This window comes from Gadus chalcogrammus, chromosome 12 (genome assembly GCF_026213295.1).
Source record: "Gadus chalcogrammus isolate NIFS_2021 chromosome 12, NIFS_Gcha_1.0, whole genome shotgun sequence".
In the NCBI taxonomy this organism is placed as follows: Eukaryota; Metazoa; Chordata; class Actinopteri; order Gadiformes; family Gadidae; genus Gadus; species Gadus chalcogrammus.
In genome coordinates this window covers 17,183,992-17,198,174 of record NC_079423.1, presented here as the reverse complement: position 1 = coordinate 17,198,174, position 14,183 = coordinate 17,183,992, and the positions used below count along the sequence as shown (strand labels likewise).

At 49.0% G+C, this 14,183-nt stretch overlaps 1 protein-coding gene across 1 annotated transcript in view; it reads left to right on the top strand.

The window, feature by feature from the left end:
• Window positions 1-14,183, top strand: part of lpp (LIM domain containing preferred translocation partner in lipoma) — an 80,980-nt gene that overhangs the window by 17,973 nt on the left and 48,824 nt on the right. The window lies entirely within an intron of this gene.

Below are 14,183 nucleotides of genomic sequence, written 5' to 3'. Positions count from 1 at the left end.
TTAAAAACAGGCGGTCCGACGCCCGCCAAATGTTTTTGGACAAACAGATTGTCGGCCCTTTTGTGTTTTTCCCGCTCAGAGGTTGGGAACGAAGGATGGAAATGTCATAGAAATAGATAAGAGGGATCCTAGAATGATTCACGGTTGATCCGACGATGAGTCTCCAAGTTCATGATTAATGTCGAGGTCTTTCAGCTGGCCTGGACGAAGAACAGGTTTTAAACTGACGTTTGAAAACGGATCCAACTGACATTCAGTTTTCTTGAACGATAAATAAACAATGAAAACGACATGTGTATATATATTAATAAATATAATTTAACAGTAACCCTACATTTTACATTAAAACCCCCAACAATCATTGTAAAATGTGGTTCTGTACATATATTTAGAACTTAATGTGATTATTGCCAGAACCTTCCAAAAAAACAAAAAAAACATGATGAATGTTATTTTGGCATTATATATTAATAAATGATGTTTTACATTAAACCTACATTTTTACATTAAAAAAGGCAACCACAGATAAAGTTGACTAGTGACTATAAATACATTTCACCGTCTCCTCAACCCGTTTCTCGTTCTGGCAGTTGGGGAAGGAGCAACACTTGGCAAAGCCAGGTGTTGCGTTCCTCAGCGATCCCGCGTCGTCTGGCAGTGTGTTTGACAGGATTGTTTAACGTAAGCCTCTGTTTTAACGCGTTATTGTGCGCTCGTCCTATTCACCAGGGGACAGGAGGTGAAGAAATAATACAGATCATTGGCTGATTTCCCCCCATTGTTTGTGCGTTTGTGTGAGTGTGTGTGGACCGCCGCCAAAGGAATGCGGAGACAGATGGGAGAGGGCCTGGCTTGTGGTTCCTGAGCAAGACGAGTTGGAGGTTGGAGACAATGTCTGAGAGTTAAAACGGAAAAACAAATCTAAATCCAGCTGCTTCTCTTCATACCATCTTTTCTACCGTAAGAGTGAAATCGAGGCGATTCCGGAGGCTACGGCACCGGGGGAGAATCGACTGTCGTCCACGCGCGTCAAACGTTTCTAAGTGTGTGTGCGTGTGTGTATTCGAAGTGTGTGTATTCGAAAAAATTAAAATCCTCCTGAGCTGCGATTTCCCTTCCTTAGCGTCTTTTATAATCTGTTCTAAAGGGATTCTCTTCGCCGAAGTCATCCCCATTCTGCCAACAACAAAATGTTATCAATAATAAGTTGATTCGGGGCCTCTCCTCGCCAGCAGTGCGGCTGAGGGGGGATTACGTGGCCGAGCCCAAATCCAGTTTAAGAAGGAATGTGTATCGCTCACGGAGGATTCAGGGGATAAGCCTGTAATGTGGAGAGGCTGTCGTAGGGCCAGGCTCACGCCGTCTACCATTCACTTAAAACCTCTTCCTCCTCCCCTTCTCGCGGGACCCTCGGAGCGAGGAGACGGCGTTCGTTAGACGCACCCCGCGACGCTAACAGACGTTGGTCGGCGCCACCTCTTTTGGCATCAGACGGTCTGTTGTGTACAAAGAGGGTCCATCACCTTGTCTGGCCGGCGGCTCAAAGAAGGGTGCGCCTGGCAGACTGCGGGCATCGAACTCAGTGCCTCGGTCTGGGAGTCAATCTCCCTCACAGCTCTGCCCTCGCACTTGACCGACTGGAACCTACTGGAGGTCGAAGTGACGTCCATTCAGTCCCATTCCATCAGTCCAATATCGTCTCAACGATATCTAACGTCGACCGCCCCACTACGCCGCAGTGGGAGAACGGGTCCTTTCAGATCAGAGCGGCATCGGCCCATTGGTTGAGTCAGAGTTCACACATACAGCAGCGATGGAATTTTAATAGATCGCCGAACACCGTGAAGTTCATGAATTTGCTCTTCCAAGAACTTTCCAAAAAGTCCTAAAAATACACTCCAATATGGTGAGGAGAGATTACACACACACACACACACTCACACTCAAACTCACACTCTCTCTCTCTACCACCACCACCATCATTGAAAATGGCCTGTCTAATTGCAGACTAGATTGACTTCATCGTAACTCATTTCCCAAGATGGTGACCGCACCGGCAGTCATTGTGGCTCGTACACGGGCCTTATCGTTGTTTGTGCGTCCGGGGCGATAATTAAGTCCACCTCGACGATGGAGAAGGACTCCTGGCATCTCGGCGCTCCCTCGGAGACGGAGATTCCAGCGAGATTCCGATGGCGTTCTAAATTACACCGTAGCGTTGGGATTGGGTATTTGCGTCTTCCTGTCAGACCCCAGTGTGTTTAATTGTCGCCTGGATCGCGTGCTAACTACCCCTGTACGTTACACCGCCGGCCAGAGACACTCGTCTTCACAGCTCGGTCTGGATAGAGACATTGAGCTGGTTTACCGTGTCCGTTGTGAGGTGCCCTTCAAAACGAGTCTTAACTGAATCCTGATTCAGATGGATGACGGCGAGTTTGTTCGATGTTTGTGACTTTATTGTACTGATATCTCTTTCAGCCGGCCATTTTGTTACATGTAGTAGTTGCATATGCGTCCTGTTGTGTAGGTAGTGTCATGTTTGATTGTTTTCCCAGTATATCTCCCAGAAGAAAAGGTCCCGGGTTCAAACCGAGTTCTGCGGTTTCCATGTGAGGCGTCTCTGAGCTCGACGACACCTGGCTAATGCAGCTCAATCTGAAAGTGCTCTGTGTAGCTCCAACCAAACCAGTCTCTTTGAATAAAAGCGTCTGCCAGATGACTGTATGAAGGAAAAAGAGGAGGTACTGTGACAGCAACAGCTGCAGAGGTGATTGCGATGTGTTTCTGTCCTCGTGGCTTTTCAGGAGGGCTTAACCAATTAAGTGGGGTAGCGCAGAGCTAATCAAACCGCTAATATTGGTATGATCCTGTGTAGCGCTAATTACCGAGTTTGTCTGCGAACGCACGCTCCGTCTTTCGCGCTCAGAACGGTGTTTTGTTTGTCTCTGCGCTACGGTATCGATAAAGTTGGCAGAAGGTATGTGCACGGACGAGACGAGGTCTCGATGGCCTCAGATCTCCTCCCGCAGTTGGCGTTCTGCCTTGAACTGGAGTCGAGTGAAGTAGATATCTGTCACGGTATTGATTCGAGACCCCGTCTTGCTTAGAGTTTATGCTAATATATATTTTTAAAAGTCTTGTTATTCACCCCAGTGTTGTGGGTAGAGAGACGCGGTGGCGTCGGCTTGTTTGTGTGTTGTGTTTTTTATTTGTGATGTGTTTTTATTTGTGATGTATCTTCCGCTGTCACTCAGCCAAACTCCCGAGACAGAGTGGAAGATAAACTCCCGGGACCTTCTCATCTCCACTAGTCGTGCGGTGCAGAGCAAATACAGCCGGCGCCATTTGATACGTCCCCCGTGTCAATACACGCTGTCACTCACAATTAAAGTCGCACGCTGGTATTTACAGGCGCTGCTGTCATTAGGGAGCAAAGGCCAACCGACGCAACGGAAAACACCGGAACACTCGTTTCCAAAGCAGCCTTTAAAGAAGTTTTGGCACCGCGTGTAAACGCAGAAATTAACTTATGAGACGGGTTGTGTTTCCCAACTCCGAGCGGGCTGGTAGGAGCTGGTACTTTCTCCCGCTTTATTTCTCCGGGAAGATGAATTAAAACTGCCAGAATTTAATTTTATGTCGCCGGGCTGGAGAGGATGAGAGTGTGAAATACGTTCTTCGCTGGCAAGTGATTGTCGTGTTCATATTCTTGTGTAGAAGTGGAGTGTTACCAAACAAACGCAATGAGCTGTGATGGAATGTGTGCAATGAGGCCTTTCGATAATGTCAAACCACTAAGTCCCGAGACGGTTTGATGAGTCAATGGCTGTGAAGACACTCCGTCGCTCAGTCACGACGAGGAGAAGGAAACGGTTCTTCGGTGGACTGTGAGAGTAAATACTCACCTGCATCTCGACCTACGACCAGCGTGGAGGGACCTCAGTTTGTGCCCTCTAACGGGAGTGTCCGAGAAACGGGAGGGAGGGAGGGGGGGGGGAGAGACACATGAGGGAGATGAAAAAAGGGAGAAGGAGCAAGGGAGAGACGGGAGGGGCATAGGGAAAGTAGAGAGAGAGAGAGAGAGAGAGAGAGAGAGAGAGAGAGAGAGAGAGAGAGAGAGAGAGAGAGAGAGAGAGAGAGAGAGAGAGAGAGAGAGAGAGAGAGAGAGAGAGAGAGAGAGAGAGAGAGAGAGAGAGAGAGAGAGAGAGAGAGAGAGAGAGAGAGAGAGAGAGAGAGACCTTTTTAAGGCGGAGGATGAACTCTGGCTCACGGTTTAAACAGTTTAATCAGCTGGTGTGTGTGTGGCCCAGGGAGGTGTAGCAGCAGCTATGCGGTCCCCTCAGCCTCCTAATCTCATTGTAACGCTTATCAGCCGCTCGACACAATAGCTAATGGGGGGAAAACAAGCGGCTGTCTGCGTGTTAATCATTCCATTAACCCGCGCATTATCTGCACTCCTAATTACTCTCATTAGAGAGGGATTTGCACCCAGAGTGTGATCGCTTTCCCTCGCGCGCGCATGCAAACACTTGAACGCACAAACACACAAAAAACCCATGCACACACAATGGCACTCTAGATTTGCAGGATAGCACATGCCCATACAAACAGTTGCATGTGTACACACGTGCAAACACATGAGAGCACATCTACGCAAACACAAAGGCGCGCCAGAGTTGCACACACGCACATGCGAACAAGCATGCACACACACGCATGCAGGCAGGCGTGCACGCACAAGAGACACACAGAAACACACAGAAACACACACACACAGGTGCAGAGAGTTTTCGCACACAGACGGACACACACCACATACCACAGCACACACGCCCTGGGAGGGACTGGGATGGTTCTTCCAGTCAGCTGGGGCTGTGCCAGATGGAGTTTCCCTGTTTCTGAAACCACAACACCCTCCTCTGCGTCATCCTGCCGGTCGCTCCACAAACATCTCCATCGCCCGTCTCCTCATGCCACCAGAAAACACCCATTCATCATTTGAATATCACGAGAATCACAAGGCGCATCCCGTACAACGGCATTCACTGCGTTTCCCCAAACCGTCCTCAGACACTTGGGATGCTCTCCGTTAGTGGGTGACTCAATGTAAATAGTGGAATGTAAATAAGTGGCTATACGGGGTGCACAAAGGCCCTTTGAACACAGCCAGCGCTCTCCGTGCTTCAGATCAACCCAGGCAAATATTGACGCGGTCGGCTATACAAATGATCAGATGAAGAGAGCACGGATGGTGCGAAGACCGCAGTGGCAGTTAAAAGGTGCTATCTCCGATCTGCGGAGCTGATTGGTGCAGAGTCACCTGACCGCGCCGCCGCCCTGCGTGCTAATTAGACCGCGTGGCGTGGACGAGGCTGGTGAGCACGGCGAGCACAGGTAGCCCTTTGTTAGCGGACAGGTGACGCTAATCACGGGGACACGGAGCCGTTGGGAGCCGTTGGGATACCTTAGGGCCCCCAAACGATCTGATGCCGTGCCGTGAGGCCCCTGTGGATGACCTCATGGTCCTTGTGGATGACCTTAAAGGGGCGGTTCAGGTAGGGCCTGGTTCCCAAGTTAGCCTTGGTGTTCTTTATCGTTGGAGACAGTTTTCAACACATTTCATTCAGTCGTTCTTGTTGCAGAGTTCGCTCGTGCTAGGCCAGCGCACGGCAACGGGCAATACTAGCCGTCTAATAAAACAGTCTTACCGACCCCACAGTACACCCGAAGCAAATTAACTATAACGCCGGACGATCGATGTAAATGTCTGTGTTGATGGAATAATGTTAGAAATAAAACCAACCTTGCATTGCGTTGCATTTTGAGGGACTTGCTGTGTCTCGGCAGCAGTGTTATATGCCTGGTAGTAGGCTACGGCAGCGGCGGACTGATACCAAGGTTAAATTCTGCTGCTGCTTAGGCGGGCATTTCACGTGGATACCTGGTCACAAACCTGCGTAATGTCCTTCCGAACCCACCTTGGTATTGACGTTCAGTTTCCGAGCTGTAGAGGGGAAACTCATGCAGTGTATTTATGTTCTTGACCGAATCGTTCCACAGAAGCATGGCCGTATCTAATGGAAGAAAAGTCACATTTAAATGGACATAGTGAGGGTAATTCTGTGTTTTCAAATATGAATGGAGAAGGAAAGATGTTGTTGAGTCGATGTTCCTGCCCTGCGATGCCGTAGGCTGTTGTGTGTACAACAAACATTAATTATGTACACACTCTGAGACTTAAGTATGATCGCATTCCAGGTTCTAGTCAGCCAAATCAATATTCATCATATAGTACACATCCTGCAGAATAAGTAAATAAGAACACGCACTGTTTCAATATCAATAAGGAAAGATCTCCCAGAGATGTAAAGGTGCTTATCAGGTCTTCAGCCCAAAGCAACGTTATGTAACAGTGCACTGCGAGCTACGTTGTGCCCTCGGTCAAACAGTAAATGCTCTTTGGCAGGTGGAAACGTGGCAGCTTGTTGCCAAGGCCTGGCTATCTTTGATGGGCAGAGAAATAGATCTAGGCTGGAATTTGCAATCAAATAGGTTCATTTGGTTGAATCTTTACAGTTAGCAATGAAAGAACTAACAAAGCTCCCCTTTTAATATCCTTTACATGCTGTTGAGGCTCCCCTGAGCAAGGCTTTAGGTATTTCACATGGAGCGCTCATCTACCTGCAAGACAACATGCAGGATGTTTCTATAGAGAGTTTTCCTTATTAGATTACATTAGAGGAACTTGATCTAGTTAACAGGCGAGTTAATTTGGGATTCTTTCTTATTTTCCACTTCCTTCTCAACCTAATTTCTGCTTGGGTTGAATCTTTATCCGTAGGAACACAGCGAACACACTAATTAGTGGGAGGATGGCTGGTTTGTATTTGTAGACGTGTTCTTTGTTCTTTGATGCTTTATTCCACTTTTGGGGCCCCTCTCTGGGTGTGTTGGTGTCCCCGGCTGGGAGCTACAACGTGGAGTTTCACCAGCTGCTTTGTGTTGGGAGGAACCCTTATTGGATTGTAATTTGGCGCAAACAGAAAAAAAAGTAAAGGTAAGAGGTCACGCCAGGTTCAGGTGTGTTTAACCACTCTGATGAGGAACTCGAGGCATTAAGGAACGGCGATCAGTGGTGGTGGTGGTTTGCTAGAGGAAGGTGAGTAAGGGGAACCTTGTGGTCGTTGCTGGGGACGTTTGACACACTGCGTACTCAAAGGTGAGACACGCCCTTGACGTCGTTGTCGCGTGGCTGACGTGTCTGTAGTCATGTGTTTGGGAGGCGCTGAGCCGAGCGTACACAAACAAGAGTCTCCATGTACGATATGGAACAAACAAAGACTGCAGCTCTATTATTCTCCCTCAATATTCTTCCTGATATATCGTTTGTGTCTCTGTAAGTGAGCAAAAGTAATCGACTCCAGTACTCAACAACAGGGTTAGTCCAACCACAGGGGCTGCCTTGGTTGGACAGCCACACCGATGAAGAAACAGTTCCACAGGAGAGGGGTCAGACCACGACAACATGGCAGCCGCCTCGCCTCCACGGCTGTGGTTTCAGGTCGTCCCGGTCTCCGTAGGGGCGTGAAGGCTGTTGGCCCTCGGCCCGAACACGACACGATACTCGACCCTCGCTGCCGCTCGCTCTGTCGCCATTAAACATTCAGCGCTCCAAAGAGGTTCCCGAGCCCTGTTCGGCTAGTATTGATGTGTCAACACGCGGAGCCGTGCCGTCCGTCGGGGACGGTCAAGTATGAACCCCTCTGCACGCAAAACATGGCGGCTCCGTGATGACGGCTTGAACTGTGGGGCCCGGCCGTGTAGCGCCAGGCAGCGGCGTGGGGGAGGAGGGGGGGGGGGGGTCATGTTAGCCTGCGTTAGCCTGCGTTAGCCTGCGTTAGCCGCCTGCTCAGCCATTCAACCGGCTGGCTTCCGCTGCGGCTGCCCGCGCTAGCTCCGCTCGGCAACATCCCCCCCCCCCCCCCCCGGCAGATGGGGGACCTTTTAATTTTTAAAGCGGTTTGATCCACGCCGCTGACCATCGCTCCGAGTTCCCGGTTCCCTCGACGCCAGGCGCCGATCTAGCGACTGTGTGGGGGGGGGCGCGGGCGCGGCGGTGGAGCTGGAGCTCTGGTAGCAGGGCTGTTGTGATGGGTGTGCGCTGAGCCGAGGGTTTTTTCGGGGGGGGTTTTAGTGCCCTCCTGAGCAGGGTTTGTATCCTGCAGTCGGAGGGTAATTGACACGTTGTTGTGGGCTCAGAGCGGGCGGTCTCACTCACGCCTCGAGGTATGGATCTGTTCAAATAAATAGGAATGTTGGCACCTTGTGTCGTCCTCACAAGCAGAGGAGGGGCTAATTAGACAGATTAGTGGATTACACGGTTCATACAAAGACAGGTCATTAAGGAGCAGGTAGGGGTTAGACAGTACAGAGACAGGTCATTAAGAAGCAGGTAGGGGCTAGACAGTACAGAGACAGGTCATTAAGGAGCAGGTAGGGGTTAGACAGTACAGAGACAGGTCATTAAGGAGCAGGTTGGGGCTAGACAGTACAGAGACAGGTCATTAAGGAGCAGGTAGGGGTTAGACAGTACAGAGACAGGTCATTAAGGACCAGGTAGGGGTTAGACAGTACAGAGACAGGTCATTAAGGAGCAGGTAGGGGTTAGACAGTACAGAGACAGGTCATTAAGGAGCAGGTAGGGGTTAGACAGTACAGAGACAGGTCATTAAGGAGCAGGTAGGGGTTAGACAGTACAGAGACAGGTCATTAAGGAGCAGGTAGGGGTTAGACAGTACAGAGACAGGTCATTAAGGAGCAGGTGGGGTTAGACAGTACAGAGTCAGGTCATTAAGGAGCAGGTAGGGGATAGACAGTACAGAGACAGGTCATTAAGGAGCAGGTAGGGGTTAGACAGTACAGAGACAGGTCATTAAGGAGAAGCTAGGGGATAGACCTTGTTCTTTTTAACATTTCTGAAGCAAAGACATCTGCAGAGAATAGTAACAAAGAGTAGCATTATCATTCTATATAGCTACTTATAAAACTGACATGTATATATATTTATATATATATAAATAGATAGATATATGTTGGCCTTAACTCCAGTGAGCCATTGTCTAACATGAGTGCTCGTCTCTGACACAACCGTACAGCTTCCAGCGTTACTAGAAAGCGCATCAGTAGCTGAAGAACCAGACGTGTTCCTCCGTCTAGTTCCCTGCTTCAAACCCTTCCCTCGGCGTCCCTCCTTTTTCTGGGGGCATCCCTCGCTCGAACGTCTCCGCCGCGCGCCCATGAAAGACGGAGCCGCCGGAAAACACCTGCAGCTCTTTCCTCAACGGCCGTGACTGACAGCCGCAGACCGCGCCCTCGCTGAGCAGACGGGAAGGAACGCCGTCACCGGAGCCGTCCCTGCCTGCCACAGGGCTCTGAGAGCTGCCGACTGACTCCTCTGTGATGCGTTAAACGCGCGGCCTTTCACTCCGCCGTGGCGGAGCGTCTGGTGTGCACCTCGGTGTCTCCGGTCTCCGGACGACCTCGCACGCCGGGGGGTCGTGGGGGGGATTCCTCAGCGTGTCTCGGACGTGGGCCCACTTTCTTTGGGCGCTTTTGTTTTGTGTAGAGTACAATGTTTAAACATTTACGTTCATTCATTTACAATAAGAACATTTGTCAGAGGTAAGCTAAACAACAATATATCGCTGTCGGTACAGTGAGGATGTTCATAGAACCAAGTGTCAAGCACTAACAATCGCTAGGTTAACCCATTCCCCGTAAACAACAAAGATAGATAGGATAAGACGCTACACAATACTCAATACTTTTTAAAGGCAACTCTCAAGGCCTGAGGAACTCAGAGAGGGGAGGGGACGATTCTTAGAAAAGTTTCTGCTCTCTTCATGCCCTCGTTTTACAACTCTCAAATTGTACCTTCAGAACCTTTCAATTATTTATTAAAGGGGCTTTCAAGTGTGACCTACCACTATGAAACACTATTGTACAATACTTCCACTGGAGTCTGTAGTGGTTCATCCATGAGGTGCATAAAGACCTATTCTTCACCAGGACATGGTCCTCTTGTATCTCAGCATGGAGACTAGTACCTTGAGCGGCGTGAGGCTCAGGAGGTAGAGCAGGTTGGCTGGTCACCTGAAGGTTGCTAGTCCGATCCCCGGCTCCTTCGACCCTGGCTAGCTGGTGTCGAGGTGTCGAGGTGTCCTCGGGCGAGACGCCTCACCCTGACTGCTCCCGACGCGCTGGCCATCGCCCTGCGTGGTTGACGCCGCCGTCGGTGTGTGAATGTGTGCATAAATGGGTGATGTGAGGCAATATTGTAAAGCGCTTTGAGGGGCCACTGGTTAGTAAAGCACTATAGAAATGCAGTCCATATGGCTATATCCTATGAGATGATGTCGAATCCCCCCCTCGGCATGGAGAGCAGTACAACGGCGCAGTCTGTACTCTGTACGGCTGTCCTCCTGACCATTGGGTCTGTGTTCTCTAGTGTCTGACCTGGAGGGGCCGCAGCCAGGACTCCTCTAAAGGAACGTCAATCGACAGCTCTGTCTCCAAAGGTCACAGCGGCTTGTCTGCAGTTGGAATCGATCCAGGGGCCTTAATAAACTCAATAGAATGTGTTCTTACGCGTGAAACTGCCCTTATTTTGAGGCCATCTTAGTTCGGTTTTATTTTCGGAAACTGTAAACCTTCCGTTCGTCATACAAGCGCAGTTTGCCTTGCCTCCTCTCTTCCTCTTGAGCGGACAAACCCATCGTCTGGAGATCTCTGTATCAGGGAGCCAGTGAATCCGAAACCCTCTATTTTATTTATTTAAAAACGTGCAAATATGTTTTTCCCGTTTTTCACCTTCTCCCCAAAACACGACCGTGAACGTTCCGATCTGCTGCGGACGCAAAGATAGCTACGATAAGAAGTACTACTTTTAAGTGCCAGGGCGTACAACATACAATTAATGTGTACAATAAGTGCCAGGACTTACAACACACAACAGGTGTGTAAGAGGGGTGTGGGGGTGTAAGGGGTGAGGCTATACAGAGTCTGGGTGAACGTCCTGTTCTACTCGGGCTGGATCCTCACGCAGGCCTTTCTGCCGTCTCCCTCTCCTCTCTACATCCTCGTACGCCGGCCTATAGCGTGCCACCGCAGACGGGCCGGGACGCGGCTGCTGCCATATTGTGGTCCGACAGGTGGTGACGAGCCTGTCAACATGGCGGCGCAGCCTGGATGTACAGAAAGCTGTCCGCTGGAACCAGATGGGTGTCAGACTCGACAACCAGCAGAGCTTCAGATTTCTTGGGGACAAAATGACACAGAGATACTTACGTTTTAGATCGTTGATGTCTTCCGCAGCACTTTCCCCGCACCTTCTGAATCGATGTAATCGGCCCTTTTCAAAGGTCTATTTAAAATGTACTTAGATGAACACCTTCTTCAAGCGCCGTCTACCGAGACAGATTGTGCTTACTTGTTCCCTTCCTCGTGGAATCTCTCTCTCTCTCGCTCTCTCTCGCTCTCGCTCTCGCTCTCGCTCTCGCTCTCGCTCTCTCTCTGCTTTAATTAGGCGTGCAAACAGAATGTTTTCAGCGTGAATCGCTGCAACCAAGCTGGTTCATTTTCTTATGCTACATAAAGGCATTAAGTGAAGCTGGGAGATTGGGTTTGTATACACCGGCATGGCAGTACATACCGCATAAACAAGAGGACGTGTTCCCAGGCAAACGCGATTTAAAGACATGAGAATCATAAGTTCAATCATTTTTTCTTCTTTTTTAGATACATTTGAGAAGTTATATTGTAATGAGTAAGTTAATTATTAGTTAAAGAGTTTGGAAAGTGACCCATTTTAATCCTGTTTACCTGCTGTGTTCCACTAAGGTCGGAGGTCATGACTGTTGTCATTACCCTTGACCCTCTCTGCCTCACCCCAAACAGAGGAGAGGTGTGTTGGAGTCCATAGCCACACAACACACACATCTCTGTCCTGCTGATCGACACAGCGGCCCACTCGGCCCTCACAGGAGGACTTCTGTTGAATCTCTTTATCTTGATAAGACAATCAAATGTAATATTTCTTCAGCAAGACGCGTAACATTGACGTGATCTTTTTCATGAGATTTTTGAAAAAATATCAGTATAATAAATATTTTTTTAGGTCATGATTTTTAAGGCCCAATCCTGCGGGTAAATTCTGGTCTCACGGCCAAACCGTACAGGTCAGGGGATATGGACGTTGACTTTTAGTTTGGTTGAATATTAAATTACAACACAGATGGATGGGAATGAACACTGGTTAACGGATTCTCTCAAGGTGCTAAATCAATGGGCACGTTTCCTCGATAATCTGGCCTCATTCCAATGAGAGCAGAAGATGGTGCTAGTTTGGAGCCGAGCCTTGTTCAAAACTTTTGTCTGACTTTCATGCATCAGTGGATCCGCAGCGTACGACATGGATATCTCTGATCTTTCTCAAAAAGAGTGAGAACACATGTTTGACTAAAGTAAAGTCTGTTTTATTGCTGTGCCGAGGAGCCGTTTGGCTGCGCAAATCATTTGGCAAAACACAGAAATATAAAATAGCAGGTAGTGAAAAGAATGGTGTTTCATTCTGCACATAAATCCCTTTTAAGCGCGCCTTATTTACACATGCTAAGATCAATTCCCGCCTTTCTCCCTCTTCCAATCCCACTCTGTTCCGCTCGCCATTTGAGAGCCGGGAATGAAAGGCTGTCGCTCAGACAGCGGTGGGAGGGAAGGGGGGAGGGAGGGGGGGACGGATGGGAGAGGAGGGAGGGGGGGAGGGAGCGGGGGAGGGGGGGAGGGAGGGAGGGAGACACGAGCGCGTGCGGCTGAAACGCGGCATTAAAAGAAAACCGCAGTATCAAATGCGAGATCCATTCGGTGACAGCAGAGACGGTGTGGATTTGAGCAGATATTAAAAGATGATTGTGCGTGGGCCCTTTTTGTTTCGTGTTTTTTTTTTCTTCTCTGCGCGCTGTGCGCTCCAAAGAACCCAAGTTAAGCCGCGTATCAGCAGCCTGCTCAGAACAAAGTGAAACATCTCAACAACGCAGACCAACAAACAGCGCGCACACAAAGAGGCGGCAGACATGTTGTATAAATAGTTCATCTTTCAAGTGGTTTGAGAAACGGGGGATGGCGAAACACTGCGCGTTTCTGTCCTCAGCCTCGCATTCATGTTCGCCTCTGAACATGAAGTGTTCACGATAATAATTCTTGTTCCACAGGCAACGAAACACTCTAATACAAATAAAACGAAAAGGGGATAAAAGTTCAATGCCTGAACTCTTTGAAAAAAAAAAAAGAAATGATAGAAAGGGCTGGGATGAATTTAATATTTTACATTTACGCATTTTATGAGGACCTCCGAAGGCTCTTGTTCTTCCTATTCTGTCCGATGGCCAGAAGACAGATTTGTCCTCTTTCGGTGACTTTTAGTGTGAACACTGAAAATCATCGGGGGTTGCATCAGAGTTGCAAATACCCCCTCAATCGCTCTCGATCTTTACGCCGTTTGATCCCACAGTACTTTCTTTATTGTCTGCACTTCTTTGTCTTGCATGTGTGTTATAAACTGCTGTCTGCTCTGGCCATAAACGCATAAAAAAAAGCCTTAAAGGGCGAGAGTGATTGAAAAGGGCCTGCGCAGATTGTCCACGGACAAGAAATCTGCTCCTGATCCATGAAAATCAATGGGGCCAGCACCGTGAAGCGATCTCTGAAACTGCTCCTTTTAGGATCGAAACGACCCCTCTAATTTCCCTTCAACCGGAAAAGTTTGGTTCACAATTCCAGTGATGGTGCGGTGGTATTTGTTTTGCGTGCTGGGGCTTTGAAGCCCCTCTGTTCTGGCCTTGGGATGCATGCATAAGATGTGGATTTTTGGTCATGATTTTTTACCGGCTACAAAAATCTCTCTACTGAGACTGGAGACTACCGCTGGCATTTTCCTTTTTGATTCTCTCTCCTTTTTGTAAGCTTTTTATCTCAAGGTCCCCCTAGAATCGCTTCACATATCAACTCCGCTAATGAGAGCTGCGCCAATCGCTCGGCGCTCGCCGGGATTTGAGGAATTATTGTTGTCGTGAAGTAACTTTCTAGATATGTGTGTGTGTGCGTGTGTGTGCAAAAGCCTTGGA